Genomic DNA, 14,896 nt, shown 5'->3' with positions numbered 1-14,896 from the left:
GTGGCCCAAGGCTTCGCGAACGCAAGGTTCTTATCGTGAACGCGTAGAACAGAACTTCCCCCAGCTTCAGTCTTACATTGCGAACACAAGGGCTTCTCAGCGTTCGCGAAGAAGGAAACCAAAACCAGCAACTTCAGTAGTTTTGGACTTAGCTCCGGGCGGTCTGAAATACCCCCGAGCCACCCGTGACACCTTCCAACTGCACCGGCAAGTCTATAAACATAATACAGATCAGCTCGAACCCTCATAACACATAAAACAACATCAAAACTAAGCATCGCACCCCAAAGCCAAATTGATCAACTTATGAACTTAAAACTTCTTCAACTATTTTTGAACGCGTCGAATCATACTTAGACAACTCGGAATGACGCCAAATTTTGCGTACAATTCATAAATCACCATATGGACCTATTCCTAGGCTCGGAATCCCAAACAGACCTTGATAACACCAAAGCCAACTTCAAACCAAATTTAAAGGACTTGAAAACCTTCAATGTGCTAACTTTCAACATTAAGCGCAGAAACTCTCCTGTATCACCCGAAACTCAATATGAACATATGCACAGGTCCAAAATCATCATACGAACCTATTGGAACTATCAAATCCCAATTTTGAGGTTGTTTACTCAAAATGTTGACTCAAGTCAAACTTGGCCATCTTAGGCTATTATTAAGGAACTAAGTGTTCCGATTTCAACTCGAACCCTTCCTGACCCAAACAACCCATCCTCGCAAGTCGTAAAATAGTAAAAGCACATACATGGAGTCTTAATTAGGGGAACATGGATCTAGAAAGCAAAATGACCGATCGGGTCATTACATTCTACATTTCTTCAACAAATGTTCGTCCTCGAACATGTCTAGAATCATACCTCAAGTGTGAAATAATTGTGGATATTTGCTCCGCCTGTCATCCTCGGTCTTCCAAGTTTCCTCCTTGATTTGTTGACCCCTCCACCAGACCTTTACCGCAAAAAGCTTCTTATACCTCATCTAGAGAACCTACCTATCAGCAATGGCAACTAGCTCCTCCTCATAACCTAAACTCTCATCTACTTGAACCGTGCAGTAATCTAACACATGAAACCTGTCGGCATGGTACTGCAGAACCATAGACACATGCAATACTGGATAGACTCTCGATAGACTAGGTGTCAAATCAAGCTCATACGCAACCTCCCCAACTTGCCTCAACACCTCAAATGGGCCAATAAACCTCAGACTGAGCTTGCCATTCTTTCTGAACCTCATGATACCTTTCATCGGCCAGACTTTCAAGAGAACCTTCTCGCCCACCATAAATGATAAATCACGTGCCTTCTTATCCGCATTAATATTCTGTCTAGATTGTGCTGTGCGATGTCACTCCTGAATCAACTTTACCTTCTTCAAGGCATCCTTCACTAAATCAGTGCCATATTACCTTGCCTCGCTGGCTCAAATCATCCGATGGGAGAACGACATCGCCAACCATATAAAGACTCAAATGGAGCCATCTCGATGCTGGAGTGATAACTGTTGTCATAAGCAAACTCGGCCAGGGGCTAGAATCGATCCCACTACCCTCCGAAGTAAATCCTCCAGGATTTGAGCTGTCCGCTCCGACTTCACATCGATCTGCGGATGGAAGGCTGTGCTGAGCTCTACCTGGGTACCCAACTCCAAAATCATCATACGATCCTACTGGAACTATCAAATCCCGGTTCCGAGGTCGTTTATTCAAGATGTTGACTCAAGTCAAACTTTCATCTTACGCTACTATTAAGGAACTACGTGTTCTGATTTCAACCCGAACCAACCATTCTCGCATGCCATAAAATAGTAAAAGAACATATGAGAGTCTTAATTAGGGGAACGAGGATCTAGAAAGCAAACATACATGCCGAGTTGTTACAAAAAGGTTACCTTACTGAGGGCCTTTTCAAACTTAATGTAATTGCCATTGATATGAACAAAATTTCATCTTCTTGTTACTTTCTTGAGTCAAATAATTTATGGCATGAACGTTAAGGTCATATCAACTTCAAAACTTTGCGAAAAATGATTAAATTGGAAATATTGTCTAAGTTTAAATGCAATAACTCGAAATGTCAAATATGTGTGGAACTAAAGTATGTTAAACATCCTTATAAGTTAGTTGAAAGGAATTCAAATCCTTTAGACTTAATTCACACAGATATTTGCGACATGAAGTCACTACCATCTAGCGGTAGAAAAAAATATTTCATAACCTTTATTGACGATAATACTAGATATTTCTATATTTACTTACTTAGTAGTAAATATGAAGAAATTGACGCATTCAAACAATATAAAAATGATGATGAAAAGCAACTAAACAAAAAGATCAAAATGATAAGAAGTAATAGGGGTGGCGAATATGAATCTCCTTTAGAAGAAATATGTTTGGCATATAGCATTATTCTACACATAACTGCCCCTTACTCACCACAATCTAACAGAGTTGGGAAAAGAAAGAATAGAACGTTAACGGAGATGATGAATGCCTTGTTAATAAATTCTTTTTTACCTTAGAACTTGTGGGGGGAATCTATTCTTATAGAATACTTATTCAAGTTCCCTATAGCAATATGCAATCCATTCCATATAAAAAATGGAAAGGAAGGAAAAGCAACGTAAAATATTTTAAAGTGTGTGGGTGTTTGGCTAAAGTGCAAATCCCTAAATCCAATAGGGTAAATATTGGACCAAAATCCATTTATTTCATTTTCATAGGATATGCAACAAATAGTAAGGCATATCGTTTTCTAGTTCATAAAATAGAAAATACCGACATTTATAGTAACACAATAATCGAATCAATGCTGAATTCTTTGAGAATATTTATCCGTTTAAAAAGGAATATGAGTCATAAAGTGAAAAATCTAAGCAGCCTCAGGAAGAAGCAAAGGAAAGTACCTTTAATAAGGAAAATCCAAGACGTAGTAAAAGTCAAAGGATAACTACTTCCTTTGGACCAGATTTTCTGATATTCTTGTTGGAAAATGAACCTTGGCTGCTCAAAGAAGCGTTGTAATCCTCAGAAGCACAATATTGGAAAGAGGTAGTCAATAGTGATATAAAATCCATATTAAGTAATCATACTTGGGAATTAGTTGATCTTCCTCCATGAAATAAACCTTTGGGTTCTATGTGGATTTTCAAAAGGAAAATGAAAGCTGATGGTACTATTGAAATATATAAGGCAAGACTATTTGTTAAAGGGATTAGACAATGAGAAGATCTTGATTACTTTGATATATACTCGTCAGTAACAAGGATTACATCTATTTGGGTGTTAATAGCATTAGCAGTCGTGTATGGCCTTGAAATCTATCAGATGGATATGAAGACAACCTTCTTAAATGGAGATTTGGAGGAAAATATTTATATGGGACAACAAGAAGGGTTCGTGGTTCCCGGGAAAGAAACAAAGGAGTGCCAACTTGTTAAGTCATTTTACAAACTGAAACAAGCACCAAAATAATGGCATGCAAAAATTGACCAAACAATGTTGTCAAATGGTTTCAAGATCAATGAGTGTGACAAATATGTCTACATTAAGAACACTATGAATAAAATAGTCATTGTTTGTTGATATGTGGATGATATGTTGATAATGAGTAAAGACATTGCTAACATAAATGCTACTATGCGCATGCTTACTAGTAAGTTTAATATGAAAGACGCAAGAGTTGCCGACTTAATTTTGGGAATTACGATCCTTAAGACTCCTTAAGGTCTAACCTTCTCTCAATCTCATTATATTAAAATGGTACTTGAAAATTTCAAATATTTGGACTTTAAAGTTGCAAGAACGCCAGGTGATTTAACCATACTCTTTTAAAGAATAAAGGCCAAAGAAGTCTCAATTGGAATATGCTCGAGTGTTGGTGTCACGACCCAAAATCCACTAGTCGTGATGGAACCTAACACGACCGCTAGGTAAGCCAATTAACAATAATCCAATTCAAATAATATTTACTAAGAAGAAAAATGATGAAATAACTGAACTTTAATACAACAACCCAAGTATTGGTAATACAAATTATGAGATTCTAAGACTTAGAGTTTACAAAATTAGTACGAAATAAATACATCAACTATTTGAAATATACATAAACAGATTTATAAATCTAAAGCTACCTAGAATAAGATGCAGCTATAACCGGAACGGAGGTACATCTTCAATTCCATCTCCCACCATACACACCAACATCAGCTCCAAAATCTGCATGCAGGGTATAGAAGTGTAGTATGAGTACGACCGGGCCCATGCACTGAGTAGGTAACAAACCTAACTTTAGGTTGAAAGTAGTGATGAGCTCGACAATAGTGTCAGATTCCAACACCAATAGAAATACACAACTCATAGCAACATAATGAAATCAATACTAGTAATAACTCAAAAAATTATTATGCTCAGCTCATTTGTAGTCATGGAAAACTAGACATGCTTTTCAGGTATGACAGTGATACCTATATGTTACACCCTGTGCGTCCCAAAGTGACGTATAATGAATATGAGCCTTGTTAATCATAATTAAAATATAAGTGTAAAGTCATAATATGACTATATATGATGTTTGGAAATAAAATATAAACTTTTGGAAAAAATCGAATTTAAGTTGCGGAAAAAACGTCTAAGGATTTGCCTTGTAATGAAGCTTTTTGAGAAATACATTTCGTGTGTTATATGAGGTATTTTTGGTACATATTATATACTAAATTAAAGGTATTTGAGTTTTGTTTCCAACACTCTTAACCGTTGATTCATACGATGTCCGGATAAAACGATATGAGCGTCTGAAGAAAGGCCAATGCTAGGGTACCAAGCTAGCACCTCTTTGACATTTCAAAAGTTGATATATATAGGTCCTATGTCATTTTACTCTTCATTTTTCATAGAACACTAACATAAACCTCCCTTAAACCTATCCTTAAGCTCTCTACAGGAGTTTCAAAGAAGATTAAAATCCCGGGTACGAAATCAAGAAGCGATAACATTAGAACGATCCCTACGACGTAAGTATCATTATACCGCCTCTCTTTTTCTTTGTAGTTTGAGTTTTGGAAGGTACATCATAGTTACTAAAACTCCTAATTTATTTATTTAATCTTTTAAATATCAATGAAGGATTATTAATTCATTTTCCAATAGTTAGAACTCACGGGACGGTGATCGGAAGCCATGAGTTCGATTTATTCCGCTTTTAGTGAACTGTTTTGTAGTCCACTCATGTTGGCCTCTTGTACTGCTGATTTGTGGAGTTTTGAAGTATAAAGGGCATGGAGAAACACCACATGTGGTAGGGTAGTGGGCTGGTCGCTCGTTGTTGCAATTTCAGGCTAACTGATAACTTGTTGATTGGGTGTGTTATGTATATTTGGGTTTTTTGCTGTATTAAAGGTCCTGAATTGTAGTTAGATTGTGTTTGAGTTGCTGATTGTATTGTTTGTTGTCTCACCTATAATAGGATTTAGGGAGCAGTAAAATCAGGGAAATGCTGCCCGTTTTGTTACAAATTAAGTAACTTTCGTTATATAAATGACAGAGTCATTCGTAGCATGACAATAGCTTCACTGTCGTTGTTGTAGAATAAGGTGCAGTGAGTTGAGTTTAGCATTGTTATTGGACAGATTTCTATCAGGTGTGTTCAGGCTATCCTTTTTTTCTTTTTGGCATGATCCATATGATATAAACGAAACGAGCAAACTCAGAACTTTCATAAATGCTTCTATTCATAGAAGTACTAGTGGTGCCTATGTTCTTGATTCCCTATGTGTCCTATTATTATATCGTCTATTCATGGGTCTCTGAAAAATACGTACGTTGATAAAGTTTATCGGAAGGCATATTGATATTATGAAATTTTGAGAGAAATTATTGACTTACTTCATTATGCATTGCATTCATTTATACATGTAAATTGAACCAAGACTAGATGGCGTTATATACGCGTATATTATATGTATATGTGGTATAGGGAAAGGTTATGGCGTTATATACGCACCACCACCTGATCAGTTGGTATACGTTGATGATTTCCCCCATTGAGGCCGAGATGATATGTTTGGATGCCCAATAAGGCTTGATGATGTTATGTACGCATATACCTATACATGATATGGCATTAATACGCACATGCATGACATTATAAATGTTTCAGGATTCACATAGCTATTTAGACTTACGGGTGGAGTCCTTTACTCCATATTTCTTTTATGTCTTTTATGTACCGATTTTCATGCTTTACATTCTCGGTACATTATTCGTACTGACTCCCCTATTGCTTGGGGGCCTACATTTCATGCCCGCAGGTGCAGGTACACATGCTGACAGTCCCCCTTCTTAGGATCCTTGCTCAACGAGAGTCGATGTGCTCCATTTTATCCGGAGTTGCTATTGGGTTTTGGTATGAAACTTTTGTATACATATATGGGTACGACGGGGTCTAGTCCTGTCCTTTATACAGTTGTACACTCTATTAGATGTCTCTAGACAGTCATGTATAGTTGGATAGTATATGGCCTTGTCGGCTTGCCCTACCGTATTCCGTATATATATATATATATGTATGTGTGTGTGTGTGTGTATATATATATATATATATATATATATATATATATATATATATTCACATGATTCAGTAGTTTATTGCCAGACGTTATGCATGACCTACACTTATTTCATGTTTATAACTTAGATGTATGCTTAGGGGTGTTCGACGGGTAAGACTCAGGCAGTTGTCATGGCCCATCGGTTTTGGTCGTGACACCATATCTTTCACCGAAGTCACCAAAACATAAGGGTATATAAGAAAAACTATCGTTCTTTTTCCCAAACATTTCAACAACAGAGAAGATATAGTCTGAACCAAATAATGGCAACACAGATATAATAACATAATGATAGTGATTTTTTAGAGGACTTCCATATGCAGCTCATACACAGTACATGAATTTAGGCTTGTTTTCGGATTCAACAATTTAAGCTCAACGCTGATAAATGTGCCAGGTACAACTAGCATGAGGAATGTCAATTCTCTATGCCTACATGTCAAATATGCATGTCAAATGTAATGCATCAACCTCAATCACTCGGCACTCTCAATCACTCAGCACACTCAGTCACTCGGCACACTCAATCACTCACCACTCTCAATCATTCAGCACTTTACGATACCTGCGCTAACTGCTGGTATGTCAGACTCCGGAGGCACATCCAAGCGCTAATATAAAGCCAATATGGCCTACTTTAGCATGTAGACTGATCCCATAATAATAAATTAGCCAATAAGGCATGCTGCGGCGTACAACCCAATCCATATTAATAATAATAATAATAATAATAATAATAATAATAATAATAATAATAATAATAAATATAAAGCCAATATGGCCTGCTGCGGCATGTAGTGTGATCCCATAAATAGCCAATAAGGCTTGCTATGGCATGCAACTCGATCCATAATAATAATAATAATAATAATAATGATAATAGATATAAAGCAATTACAGCCTACTACGACATACAAATCGATCCCATAAATATCACTCACAATCCGGCTCTCAGGGCTCAACCCAGTCATCAATCTCTCAAGTCTCAAGGGCTCACAAACTCGTACTACTCAGCCCAACAATGATAACATGTGATGTAATAATGAATGATGAACAGATACTAAGATATGATACACAAATGAAGAATCATGACTATTGTTAAAGCAGATAACTCAAAACAATAGAAATATCATCGTTAGTCTCAACCGAATAAGCACATAGCCTAAACATGATTTCGAACATGATTCACAACTCAATTACTTTAACACGTAGGAGTTACACAAATACAAACGAGACTAGGTAACTACACAGTACCATATAATCATCCGAGTTGTAATTACCATGGTGCACGCCCACACGCCCGTCACCTAGCATGTGTGTCACCCCAACACCAACCATATAACACGTATTTCAGGGATTTTATACCCTCAACACCAAGTTTAAAAGTGTTACTTACCTCGAACAAGCCAAATCCAACGCCTAGCAAGCCAAGCAATACTCTAGAAAGGCCATCCCGCGCGTATCGACCTCCGAACGGTTCGAAACTTGCCCAAAGCAACTCAAACACATCAAATAATGCCTAATGACATATTCCCAAATGATAAAGGTTGAATCTTTTCACATTTTCTCAAATCAACCGAAAGGTCAAACCCGGGCCCGTACCTCAGAATCTGACAAAACTCACAAAATCTGACAACACATTCAATTACAAGTCCAACCATACTAATTTCACTCATATCCGACTCTGAATCCATGTTCAAACCTAAAAAATTCACTTTACGAAAGTTTAGACAAGCCCCCCTCCCTAATTTCTTTTTTGAAATCATTAATTAAATGCCGAAAACGAAGATAGATTCATGAAATATAATCAAAACCGAGTAGAAAACACATGTCCCAATCAATGTTCTGAAAATCACATCCAAAATCGGCCAAATCCGAGCCCCCCCAAAAAACCCTCGATTTATAACTTCTGCTAAACTATTTTTTCATTTACGAACAAAATGCTACTTCTGCGACGTCGCTTCTACGACAACTTGCCCGCTTCTACGGAAACCACTGTAGCCCCATCCATTCACACATGGGGACAAAATCCCACTTCTGCGCATTCGTAGGTGCGACAAGAAATGCACATATGTGCAACATGCCACTCATGCGGTCTGAAGCCCACATATGCGCCATCCCAGATGCGTTGAATCTTCTGCATCTGCGAACTCCTGCTCCCAACTCCACTTTCCGCTTCTGCGACATCTTTGCCATTTTTGTAGCTCAGCACCTGCGCCCATAGTTTCGTAGGTGCGGTCATACCATAACCCCTGCCAAACCAATATAGCCAAAATGATCCAAAACGATCTGAAACTCGTCCGAAACTAATATGAGCCCCCCAGGACTCCCACCGAACATACCGCAAAGTTCCATAACATAACATGGACTTACTCGAGGACTCAAATCACTCAAACCAAACCGGAATGACCTCAAATTTTTCACACACATCCCAAATAACATAACAAAACTATTCCAATTCTCGGGGCCATGATCTGAATCTGATATCATCAAAGTCAAGTCCCGCTCAAGCTTATGAACAATCCAATCCTTCAAATTGCCAACTTTTGTTAATTAGTGCTGAAACCTTCTAGAAATATCAAATTGCAAATTCAAGAATACATCCAAGTCCAAAATCACCATCCGGACATAACAGAACCATCAAAACTCCGATCTGAGATCAAATACATGAAAGTCAAACTTGGTCAATTCTTCCAACTTAAAGCTTCTAACATGAGAATTATTCTTTCAAATCAATTCTGAATCACATGTAAATCAAAATCAATGATACACACAAGTCCTAACACATAATACGGAGCTAGCATGCCCTCAAACCACTGAGCAAAGTGCAATTGCTCAAAACGATCGATCGGGTCGTTAGATTCTCCCCCCAGTTAAATATACGTTCGTCCTCGAACATGCCAAAAGTCATTCCAAAGCCATCAAATCGTTGTGTAACCCACCTTGCACATACCTGAGGGTGATCCCACGTCACCCCAATCCATGTAAGCTTGACAACACAACATAACTAAATTTCATTACTTCAACCTTAGACAGTAAACAATAGAACCCAATATTGAATTCCATACAAGACCCGAATCTCGCATCTACACAATGTACAAGTCTCAACAAGTTGTGACTTGCAAGATGTAATTACATGATATACCTCATAACTCGCATACTCACAGCAGTAACTTATGACCACAAATAGCTTCGCAAAAACAAGCCCGACACCGGTAACAAACCTCATATCAACTAAAACCTTGTTCCAACACTTTGTACACTGCCAGTGGTGAGTGAAACACTCAGAAACTCATAACCACTCATCAACTCAACATGGCACGGAGCTCTCCCTCATTCGACAAGAACCATATCCAATTTCTAAGCTGATTAGTGATAATAAAATACTTCAATCAAATCTGATAGCACCCATTCTAGGTCCAATGACCTCATCTCATCAAATAAAGCCACTCTACTAACATGTCACACCAATTCAATCTCAAGTCACAACTTGTGCAATCGGTGCAACAATACGCAACAATTCAAATGCACCCAAAAAAGAAAAATGATTCAAATGAAAGAATCGGCCCTCAAGTTCAATAGATACCACCACAAGCGCAATGCTAAGAACCCACTACACATAGTAGAACCAAAACACACGAATTTATCACAAAGGATCATATCCCAACATAACCCAACTGCAATACGTGACCCGATCCAACACTGGTCCATATGAAATACCTCAAGGCACAATGCTCAAAATCAACAATCACACGCAATTTGAAATCAAGTACATGAAGTGCATGACCATAACCATAGAGAAGCAAATAACACAATATACCACAACACTGAAAGGCCATAACCAAGGCGCAATCGACCATTCAATACCCCAATAACCATCTCGCTCGAATTCCGCTACAAGGCCCAAACAAAATCACATCATGTATGCATATAACCAACAAATCGCAACCCCTGTAGCATAGAAGAGTAACTCATAGAACATATCATAACATGAACAAGCTAAACTCTACCCGAATGACACACCCCTCAACACTAACATATTTGAGTCAACAAATTTGACCTGGTGTAGAGTACATATTCTCATTGGGCCTACCAATGGCCTCTAAATCGATTCCCATCCTTCCGAAATAGATAGATAACCCTCCCAAAGATCCGCTGAAACATATCCATAACACATATCATCAGCTATCTAACTCTGGTCATATCTTTATAGTCCGCAACTAAGGAATAGTCCTCCCTCTAAGAGTCCAGTCTCCCAATCACGAGAATACATAAATCACCATATCTGATCCCAGCTCCATCACTCGAATGACTAACACCTCCCTTGTACACAATCATCTCACGAGAAATACTTCTATTATTCTTTTGCGCCACATAGTAGAATATGAACATTAGTAGTCAATCAACCAGGCGAGTACCGCAATACCAATGAAGCATCCGTAAGTCAAAAGACAAGCCCCTTCTGAAATGTGCACCTTCTCAAGCAATACTAAGTATTAATAGCATTTATCTAATCATCTGAAACTGTCCATGCTATCCAAAATTCATGACCTTCCCTGCAAATCTGAATCGCCACCTTGTACATGCAAATCTCAATCCCACATGACACAACGCATCTATCATGTCGTCATGTGAAATACACGAGAATCTCATTATCAACTCTGAGTCACAAGCAGAATACATAATCAATTAGCTAGAAACCTTCCGTTTGATCCCATCCAAGAGAAAATCATAGTAAGCAATATACTCCTTATTCCGGTAGAAAATATCCATCTTAACCCGTGGTAAAAATCATCAAGAACTCTGCGGAACCCATATGCACATAACCAAATCATCAGAACTAGATCCCTCTAATTCAACAAAGTCACGCAGGCCGCCAAACCCACAAGTTTTACCAAAAACACCTATAAAGCCTCATCACATCGTAAGAACAGAAAGAACCGAGCATACCATTACCATACTTATCCAACCTACTACAAAGCTATCCTATTTCCTACGATTTTCTTCTGAATTGCCTTCAAGTTAATACTTCTCATGAGGTGCACATTTGCCCATACCTTCGCAAAACGTGGGACTCAATCGCAAACACGGTGAACAAAAATCCTCCAGCTCAAATTCTTCTTCGCGAACGCGAGTACACCTACGCGCTCGCGACGAACAACAATTAAACCAATAACAGCAGCAGCCAAAACATGGAAAAGGATCTGAAACTACCTCAAAACTCACTCGGGCCCCCCGGGACCCTGTCCAATCACATCAACAAGTCCTAATAGCTTATCCGAACTTATCCAAATTCTCAAAACACCACAAATAACATGAAAATCATGAATTGATGATCAAAATCCTTCTTTCAACTAGCAAACTTTGAAACTTTGCCGAACGCATCGGAATTACAATTAAACATTCTGTAATGATGCCAAACTTTACATGTAACTGACAAATCACGATATGAACCTATTGTAAGGCTCAAAACTCCAAATAGACATTGATAATACCAAAATACACTTCGAACCAAACGTAGAAAATTCTAAAACCTTTAAAATGTCAATTTCCACAATAAGCGCTGAAATGCTCCTGGAATACCTGATACTCAATCCGAACATACGCCCAAGTTTGAAATCATCATACGAATCTATTGGAACCTTAAAATTCTGATTCCGAGGTCATTTACTCAAAAGTCAAACTTTGGTCAAATCTTCCAACTTAAAGCTTTCGAATTGAGAATTTTCCATCCGAATCAACTTAGAACTTCCTAAAATTAAATTCCGACTAAACGTACAAGTCATAAAATATGAAGTGAAGCTACTCAAGGTCTCAAACCACCAAACGATGTGCTAGAGGTCAATACGACCGGTCGAGTCATTACAACATTATCTATTGCGGAACCTCTAGCTGCATGTTGTAATACATAAAAGAAGTGTTAAGGAAACAAAAATTAAAGCATCACTAGTTAATCGGCAAAAAGGTAGTTTCATTACATATATGTATATGCAAGTGTCTTAAATCACTCACACAAAATGAATTTGTCCCATGATCAACACAAACACAAATTACACTAATAAAACTAATAAGGGTCCATTCTTCCCCTTAAGATATCCATTGCTATATTTCCCTGAACAACTCCATTAGCTTGTCATTAAGCTGCACTAATTTCATTACAATAATTAAAGACACAATTAGTTATTAAAGAAACCAGAAGAATTTGTAAAACATAATGGATGGCATATTTAATTTGCCTTTGCTGAATGGGTGGCACATCCATTATACGCTCCCAGGACCATTTCATCGTAAGCACATCTTGGCCTAAGTTTGTAAACTGGCTAATTTTTATCAAAATCCTAAGCATCATGAGTGAGAGGGGTTGTAAAACTTTTTCTAGTTTACCATCATCATACAAACTAGCATTGCTATCGTAAATTCGAATCAAACTCTCTGTAAAATGGAAAATAACAGGCACAAAATACTTTTTATCAATTTGCCACACATATTACAACACCTTAACCTTGCACCTCTCCACAGCCCCAGGTTTTGGCGTACTTCATTGAGGATATACCATTAAGGGTGTAAGGCACAAGTCCTGGCAAGAATCAACTGTCTCAAAAAATTCCATAATCCCCATCTTTACCGGCAGCCTCCTTGATCTTATTCTATGTAGTGCACATTTTGTTGCATAATGTAACATCAATAACAACTAGACTATGGGCATAAAAGTGCGTACATTTTATGTTTCGTGCACACATCAGTGTTAATAGTTGATCCACATGCTAAATATTATAAAAAGTGTACGTTAAATATGGAGCTACTAAAAAAATAAATATATGCAGTGATTAAGGGACTTACAAAAATGAAAATGAACGCGTTAAGACAGTACAACTGCTAAAAAAACCTCCAACCATAGCTGCCAGTCAAGACATTTTTGGGAAATTTCTCTTTCTTGTTAAACAATTCACAGAATAGTTTCTTATGTTCCTCCGCAACTAGTTTGAGTACGTCTACCTTCGGTTTCTTCTTCTTAATATGTTTCAGTTTCCTCATCTTGCTTGCAGAAATTGGAGAATTCCTCAATCTGCTTTGCAGTGTTGTAACTCTGTATCAAGGTGACTCAACTAGTTTGGAAGGGATCTACATCTAAGCCTTCTACCATGTTAATTATTCATTCTATTTGTTTAGCTTATAAAGATCATGCTTCCTTCATGTTAGTTATATTTACATCTAAGCCTTCTACCATGTTAGTTAGTAAAATTTATGTTCTTCCATATTAATTGATATCATTAATTCTACGCCTCCACCTAGTCTGTTACTGTTAGCCATATGTACTACCTTGTTCGTTATTGCTACGTGTGTATTTCCCACTTTGTCATTAGGGTTACTGGCATTTCTTTCACCTCGTTGGTACTGTTATACGTATATTTGGTGATAATAAGATAAATGCACGAAGGGTGTTATCATGTTATTTGATTTGATATTTTGAGTACACTTCCCACGGTATGAAAGTTTTATATTTACTGCCTCAGGTTCGATGGTGATCGTGATAAGGAAATTATTGGTTGTAATATTGAGGAATATTGACCGTAATTTCTTCTAATGATTCTTTTACTACTTCGCATATTTATTCTTGTACTCTTCTATATTATATTTTAGTATTGTTTCTATTTCTAGTTTGCTGCACATGTTATATTATTGAGTATCTTTTAATTAAAATATCTCGTCACTACTTCACCGAGGTTAGACAATGTACTTACTGGGTACGTTGGGTCGGTTGTACTCATACTATGGTTCTGCACCTTGCGTGTAGATTTTGGAGCTGGAGTTGCTGTGTATGGCAGGAGCTGGCATCGAAGATATATCTACGTTCTAGTTATAACTATCACTTGTCCTTGGTAGCTTTAGATTTTGCAAATCTGTTTATGTATATTTCAAATAGATGATGTATTTATTCCGTACCAGCTTTGTAAATTCAAAATCATAGAAGCTCATGATTTGTACTACTAGTCCTTGAATTATTGTATAAAAGTTGAGACAATTCTTCATTGTTTTCTTATAAATCTCATTTAAATTGTGTTTATTATTATTTGGCTTACCTAATAAGTTGGGTTAGGTGCCATCACGACTAGTTGGATTTTGGACCGTGACAAGTTAGTATCAGAACACTAGGTCCATAGGTTCTACGAGTCATGAGCAAGTGTCTAGTAGAGTCTTATGGATCGATATGATGACGCCCATATCTATCTTCAAGAGGATACATGGCATTTAGGAAAAACTTCTTTCCTTA

The sequence above is a fragment of the Nicotiana tomentosiformis genome, chromosome 8 (genome assembly GCF_000390325.3).
Source record: "Nicotiana tomentosiformis chromosome 8, ASM39032v3, whole genome shotgun sequence".
NCBI lineage: Eukaryota > Viridiplantae > Streptophyta > Magnoliopsida > Solanales > Solanaceae > Nicotiana > Nicotiana tomentosiformis.
This window is presented reverse-complemented; position numbering follows the sequence as displayed.